Source organism: Homalodisca vitripennis, chromosome 5 (assembly GCF_021130785.1).
Source record: "Homalodisca vitripennis isolate AUS2020 chromosome 5, UT_GWSS_2.1, whole genome shotgun sequence".
NCBI lineage: Eukaryota > Metazoa > Arthropoda > Insecta > Hemiptera > Cicadellidae > Homalodisca > Homalodisca vitripennis.
Genome location: NC_060211.1, coordinates 79,988,810 through 79,996,967, shown reverse-complemented (window position 1 = coordinate 79,996,967; position 8,158 = coordinate 79,988,810).

The following is an 8,158-nucleotide window of genomic DNA, read 5'->3' as shown; positions in this document are numbered from 1 at the left end:
TACTTGACTAACTGTACATTTTACCTTCCGTAATATTCCAAAAATCTACTTGTGTCCTACTAAAATAACCAAATAACCCAACGTCAAATCAAATTACAAAAATATATAACTGTACGTACAGTTGTAAATATCTTATATTGAATATGAAAAATAACATACTATGGTATTTTTATAGAATTCTTATAGCTGACATGAAAGAACTTAATAGTCAATAATAAAACTCTTATATCTCAAAAGAATGAATCCATACATCAAAATTAAAAAAGCTAATTAAAATAATTAAAAAAAACAACATTTATCATTAGTTTTAATTTGGTATATGATTACTGTATAGTAAGAAACCTAAAGGGAATACCGTCTACAAGGTCTTCATTAACCTGTGCCTACGCAGTCTACACTCTAAGTTTAAAATTGTAATTGATATGTTTTTTTTATAATCTTGAGCAGTGTGGTAATTAATTTTATAAACATATTAATTGAAAGAATTAGCTGAGGTAGAATATATAATGGATATGATGTAATAAATTCTGTTAATTATAGTAATATTTAGAAATAATCAAGAAAGCAAAGACATAAGTGAAAAGTTTTACAAAAATAGGACAATGTGTGCCTTGAGAAATTAGTCTTTTTAGAGGAACATATTATTTCATAGTTTATCCAAAATTTCAACACAGTCGTAGATAATGCTTATAAACGACAGCGTCGCAAAAGTCCAGATGACAACTATTACGTTTACGATTAAATGAAACCTCTAAAAGACAAGCTGCTTGTGTTACTGGTTAGATGCTAGAGGGTGCTAATTCAGTGACTGGGCCATGTCCATGCACTAAATAAGCACCCCCTGCCGTGACGTCAATGTCCGAAGGGGTACTTATTCCAGGGGGTGCTATAGCAGCGTCCCCGCTCCGAACTCGTCCAACTCGCTCCGAATTTTCTAACAAACCTCAAACAAAAGTGGCCGTATAATTTAACAAAATATAATTTATGTAATTCCATCAAGAAATTGTTTATGTAAATACCGTAAAAACTTATACCCTTATTCGAACAGTTTTCCTTAGGGCCGAATTCCCATAATAATATTTGAAGGGCCTACAATTCCTTGTGGTATGATATAAAAGTTTTACCTGTTTTCCGGTCTTCAGAAAGGTACTTTTTACGGTGTTTGGTACAATTTCTGACAATGCTGTCCAAATTATAACCAAATGGCAAGTATACAAGGTTGTAATCTTTTTGATGAAACTCCACGATGAATGGGTTGTCATGTCACTGGGCCAGGCACTACCAGTTCCTTTATAACTTTATACTGCGTTGTGTACAAATTCTGAGACTAGTGCACAAGCTAGAAAAAACTAGCACTAAGCGTGGCATACCTGTTTTCACAAACTTTCACCGTGGCATGAATTTCCATATGACCGTACGGGGATGACTCTGGCCCGTCTACTTCGGTTCATTATAACACTTTACTGTGTTAGGTACAAATAGTGATACTGCTGTACAAACCATTACACATTAAGTAATTGGTCGCTGTTTAATTGTTTTCATTAAATTCTAACATGGTCGAGCATGGTAAGGGAATTTTGCACTGACATCTCCTAGGAAGTAAAATATCCTTAAATTTGAAATTGTTTTAAATATTTCACACAACTTTTAGGAACCCTGATATCAGATGAACTAAGCAGTGAGGCACGCACGAGCTAGCGTGACGCATTTTCAAACTTGGAAGCAGCATAATGATAAGGATAGTCGTAGTATAGATTCGTATATTTATTTGTTTGATCGGAACATCCTTTATGCTATTAGTGATTCTATGGATGTCATAGAAAACTGTAGATATAAAATTAGACGTAAAGTTTTATAAAATGATGAACTTGGTTAATACTACCATTGCAGTCTAGAGATGTTTTAGGCGCCAATCTGGTCTGAGTCACTTTCCAGAGAAAAAACATTTTTCATATAAGATTATGGAATAAGATTAATATATTCCTCAGCTGATGTTATCAATCGTAACTTGATACAGAGAGAAAGAGTGTCAGGCACATAAGGAATTAAATAAATTTTATTTTAACCACTTTCCAAAGATACTGCAAAAGTAATCACATGAAATTAAAAAAAGAAGATGTCGAAATTTACCACCATCAAAAAATAAATATGAGCTGTTGGATTTGCTTCCGCCGCAAATTCAAATCCGGGTATGCCGCTTACGCTGCTGTGTTTGGCTGGCATTCTACACAAAGGTATTAACACCTTCACTACAATATGAGACATGTACGGAGTTTAGGACAGCCACGTTAGAAGTAGACTGCGCCCAACGCAGTCAGTGTGTTAAACTATGATAGGCCTACACCTCTAGCTACAGAGTACGTTGTTAACACATTCACTACAACACGAGATTTATTACACTGTTTTCAACAGACAGGTTAGTTGCAGGTTGCGTCCATCGCAATCAATGTATTAGACTATGATACATCTCTAGCCTCAGTATATTTTTAACACCCTCACTGCAAGACGAAACATGTACCGAGGTTTGAACAGGCAGGATTGTAATACGTTGGGTCCATCGCAAAAAATATGGCCAAGAATTTTGTGTAAACGAGCAATGCAAAAACTTGAGCAACAAAAGTTTATATTATTTTCATATAGAACCAAAGGAAAACCCCGGTATTGTTACAATAATTCGGTTAGGAAACCTCAACCACTTCCGTCTAATATGCAGAATATTTGTTCTCGTAAATAAATCATACTGGCACCTTCTCCATCTCAGCTGATAAAGTAACTGAAGAACACTTGCCCTAATGTAAAAGAACAAACAATAACAAATGGTTGAACCTATTGCATAGGAATGGAGAGGCAATTTCAATTATGTAAGCACTTATTTAGCTTAGTTTTTCGAGAAAAAAAAGAATGGATTTCCTTCAAGAAAGTAGTTGATCACTAACTGAGCTAGTGTTGGTGGTGTGTGAAATCGAAGGGTAGGATATCGAAAAGGTTAAAGCATTAAACAATAATTTAACCTAAGGGTTTTGAACGAGTGTTAAAGGAGTCGACTTGAAGGATTGAAATTTGATGTTAAACTCTACCTCGTTATACATATACATCACTACTAAAAATTATAAACGTCGGTCCATTAAAAGTCCTAAATTCTGTTCGTCAAAGATTAACTTCGGTTATATTGGTCTTACGGGTAACCTTGGTGGCAACGAGAAAATCAAAATAAACAAATTAGTAAACAGGGTACATTGTAAAGATTACTTTTTAGTCACGTATCGACACTGAACTGTGAAGTGATTTCATACAAAGCTTCAACTAGTTAGTTTAATCTGCAGCAACATTTTCACAACAAGCTAAATGATCAAATATTGTTTACTGTGTCAACAAAACGGAATCGTATCATGCAATGGATCTTATGTAGGTAATTTATAAATGATCTAATAACTCACTTGTTTGTTTGTCTATTTAGTACAACATTATATCGATTTCAAACTAACTTTGAGTAGAAATATAGCCTTAAAGTTTGGAGCATAGCTCAGAACTAGATAACAGAGCGATAATATGCAATTAACTACTTTACACTAGAGCAACCTTTCCCACCATTTAATACCGAAAGCAGTTTCTGTTCTGGTGAATGTCCATATGTATAAACCATTGAACTAGTTAACTTAGAGGGCTGAGATTTGGTTAGAAAATCCATCTATATTGAATGTGAGAATGGTAAACATCGGTCGTTGGAGGTCGTTCTCCAGGTCGATAATACGGATGTCATGACCGCTGTTGTGAATCGTAAAGTTGACATCGTGCCGTGACTCAAGGTCTGACGTGCGTTTTACCATGTTTATTTCTCATAGCATGCTTTTAAAAGCAGCTGACCGAACTGAGCTGGGCCGAGGAAGACGGGGTGGATCCCCTCAGAGCGGCTTTTAAAACAATTGTCTCAATGACTGCTGGAGACTAAAGCAATATACACTTTAGTGCTGGGTACAGTGGTACAGTGCTGTTAGTTAAGTGTAGTTACTGGAATCAATGCTATAAAGGTGAAAAATGAAGATGAATGTGATCGGCAGACTTTGAGGATGGACTGTACGTCTAGATCAGTGAAGCGCCTAGGGAGGATAGTCCAGGAATGCCCTGGGGCGTCTTAGGTTGTGCAGCAGAGCCCAAAGCAGCTGTCAGATCTGTAAAGTTAAAGTAGCATAAGCCAACCATATAAAGATGGACTATTCGGCCGAAAGTTCTTTTATCTCATTAGCTCTCAGTTAGCAAGTTTATGTCACTGCCATGTTTCAAGATGGTGGAGTTTCAACATACGAGTATATGAAAGCTTTACGAGTTCGAACATGAAACATTTAGTCATCATACCGCCAGCGCTTACAAATTAACCATCTAAACTAAGGCACCTCTAGTTAGATGCTGTATTTCGAGAGGCAAACGTGAAATTTATTTTCTTATGATTAATTCGAAAGGGTTATATTATATTTAAATTCTACATAAAATGCAAAAAACCTATTTATGTCTTATTTAGAAAATTCTTACACACTACTCTAATGACAGTTGTTATACTTTTATTAACTGTCGTAGTAATAGGGAATTTATGGATTTGGTTAATAATACGAGCACACAAACTGGTGTTTCTTGAAATCGATAGATATATTTCTTGTAAGAAAGAGAAGCCCTATTTTTGGTGAAGGTCGAAATGAGTGAGGAGGCAAACATAGTTTTATTAAAAAGCTTGTCGTTCTCTTCTTTATTCACCTTATGGGTGACTAATTAACAGTTTAAATATGTTTATTTGTATATTCTTGGTTCAATGTTAAAGTATGCTTGTTTTTAATATTTTTTGGTTACTCCTTTATATTGGAGCTAGGTTATTTTTGGATATGTTGGCTACATTCCATTTCAAGTAGCATATCTGTTTTACCCCAGAAGGGTTCAATTCTGACTGATTTGTACCTTTCAGTTCAACCTACATGAAGTACACCAAAAACCGATGTGTCATTTCAATCTGGGCTATCACATGGATGTTCAGGAGCAGCATATAACAAACCGCAAATGACGAGATATTGGGGTGCAAGAGTAGATCGATAGGTCTGGTCTACACTGTGGAGGATGACTGCTGGAGTTTGTGTGGCTCCATAAGCGTTGAAGTCAGTTACTAGATTAAACATAAGGGGGTGCTATTCCCCTGCCTATATTGGCTGGAGAGACTAGTACAGAGTTGGACTCCCTTTCTTCCAAGGTGACATGGCTGAGATATAGTGATACACCTGATACACCTCTTCATACATCCCTAATTATCCATCACGAATAACCTAACCCACAAGTCCACTCACTCTTTGGGTTTGATTCCTTTCACTCCAGAAGCAAGCACAAAAGACTATAATATGTATATGTATAAAGTTCAATTAGAGGGTTTTCAGCTTCATGTTATAAAAGAACAAAAACAACATACTTGTTTTGTATCAAAATCAACATTCCTGTTTTGTATCAAAATCAACATACCTGCTTTGTATCAAAATCAAAATACCTGTTTGGTATCGAAATCGACATACCTGTTTAGTATTAAAATCAAAATAACTGTTTTGTATCAAAATCAGCATTAAAAAAAAAAAAAATACAGAAACACGTGTGTGCACACAAGATCTATAAAAGGATTTTTTTTTATAAATATTTTCTGTTCATTAGTGAAAACGAATCACGACTGACATAAATTTGAATCTTTCTCATTGGTTTTAGGCCGGATAGAAGACGTTATTTTCGTACAGTTTAATATTAAACATCGCTGTGAACAGATAATATTAATTCATCATAACATTATATGTCTATATCACTTATTACTTTACGATATAATGACAAAATCGTTAAAATAACAAACGTTGTATAACATATGTTAAACAAAATGTTGCAATAGAAAATTGCAATTCATTCTTTTATTGTCAACATCTGATTATTTATATTACAAGATGAATATATGGTTGTTCTCGGTTTGTTTATACCATGTATATAAGAAATACAATTTACGGTGGCAGTTTTAACAGAAATCCACTAAAAGTAATTGGTTAGTTATCAAAGAACCTCCGTGTTACCAGTTTCATTGAAGTTAAAAGAGAACATAAACTGAAAAAACATATTTTAACCTTTAAACCAGTTTTGATGAGAATTAGCCTTTCAAATGTTTATTAGTAGTGTTTCTAATCGCCTAGGTTCACCATTTACAAACCTTTGGAGTAAGGTTGTCTGTGTGTGACTGCTGTTCTCGCCTTATCTTTCTATCAAGGTTAGTGAGAGTATTTTGGTGCTATGCAGAAGGTACTATTTCTTGAAAAGCATTTCGGTACTTTGGGATTATACCGACCACACCAGTATGAAGAACACAAAAATAGAAATTTATAGAAACAAACATGATAGAACGAAAAAAAACAACTCTTCAATTACAAAATTACAAACTTACAAGCATTTCCAGGTATTGTGATCGGTATTGTTGTCGCTGTTATCTTATCTTTCTCGAGAATCCTGATTACGGCAGGCCGCGCGGCATCACGTGATTTGCACGGTACATCATTGCCTTTCCATTACAATTCAATTTATATTTCTGATTAGCCCCTCTAGAATTTGATATTTTACTGATAGGTACTATCTCGAGGATGTTTTTCTTTCGTCGACATCAGCGCGGGGCAGCACCGAAGGTGCTGCCGAAGCCCGCGCTGATGGCCGGAGGCACTCGCATTTTGGGTGGCGGAATGTGATCAAGAATAAAAACAAGTTTTGAGTGTTTTTTTAATAAAAAGTTTAGTTTGGTAAATGTTTGTTTTTGTTGAATTTTTGTGTTTGGAGAAATGTAGAGGTAAAACACGGAAGTACAACAAAGAGATGCACCAGCTGAACGGGCGGCGAGACTCTGCAAATCACGTTATCTACTAGACGCTCGACTTTGACCTCTGTCTGAGGATGGGGAGGTGTTTGCGATAAGACAATTCCTGTTTTATATTGACGAAATATTGTTCTACGCTAATCTAGTAATCAGTAGAAACGAAATGTGAAATAACGATTCATGTCTGGGTGTGGTCGGTATAATCCCAAAGTACCAGCATTTCTTATAGAGGCCCTGAAAAACTAGATTATTGAAAAGAACAGACTTTATTTCACTTACTGTGAAAATTCCATGTTATTATTACGATCGGTTCTGGTTTTCTGCCTCACAAAAGGAAGCGATGTCGGCAAAAAGGAGGGCATTCTGTTCCTGTCTATTACAAGTTATTACGCAATAATAAGTAGGTTGAGATTAGGTTATCATAAATATGTTACTACTAGTACCAAAGGTACCTTTGATAACGTTTACGAGCTCCAACGTGAACTGAGATTAAATTTTGGGATTTTGGGATGTTAAACTATCTTGAGGAATATTTTTCCCGCCAGAAGTGAGTGGTGTCACCGAAACCCGTATTGATGGCTAGGGGCATTTCCGATCGGTACTTTCTCTATCTCAGATCACGTCCCAGATCGTCCAACTTTTCCGACGTCAGATCACGTTAAGTGACTCGTAAATTCTGCGAGTTAGAATTCCTCGTATCTCATCATACGAGCCGAATTATAGCGCATCGGACACATGCGGTTTTGGAATTAACCAAAAAACAAAAACAATGTTGACTTACCTGTTTGTGTTGTAACTTTAATTATATTATGTTCGATACAGAGAAGTTTTACAGAGAATTACAGCAACGCCCAGCACTGAAGGATTTCATGTGTACGGAATATAGTAATAAAACTTAAGGGCAAAATTGTTATTATGCAGATCAAACCGTAAACACATCTCAGCAAATACAATACACCGACGCAAATTATTTCTTACTCGTCAATTTTGATACTGACTTACACAAAATGGGTGAACGTTCCTAATTCGTTTCTGCTCATATAGCCACGTCAAATTTGGCCGGACAGAATAAACTTTTCCAGATTTTTAAGTCTGTATATTAGGTCTGCGCGGTAATTCTGTTCATATAGTATGCACCGTAACGCATACTGCAAGGTAACGTAGGTTTCTTTACCGCGTCCGACTTACGGTCGCGGTTTTTAGTTCCGTATAGTATTGCCCTAATTCGACTCCAATTTTGCAGGAGATGCCTTGGATTGCCACCAATGTACATCCCTTCTTAATCCCAAGTGTGGA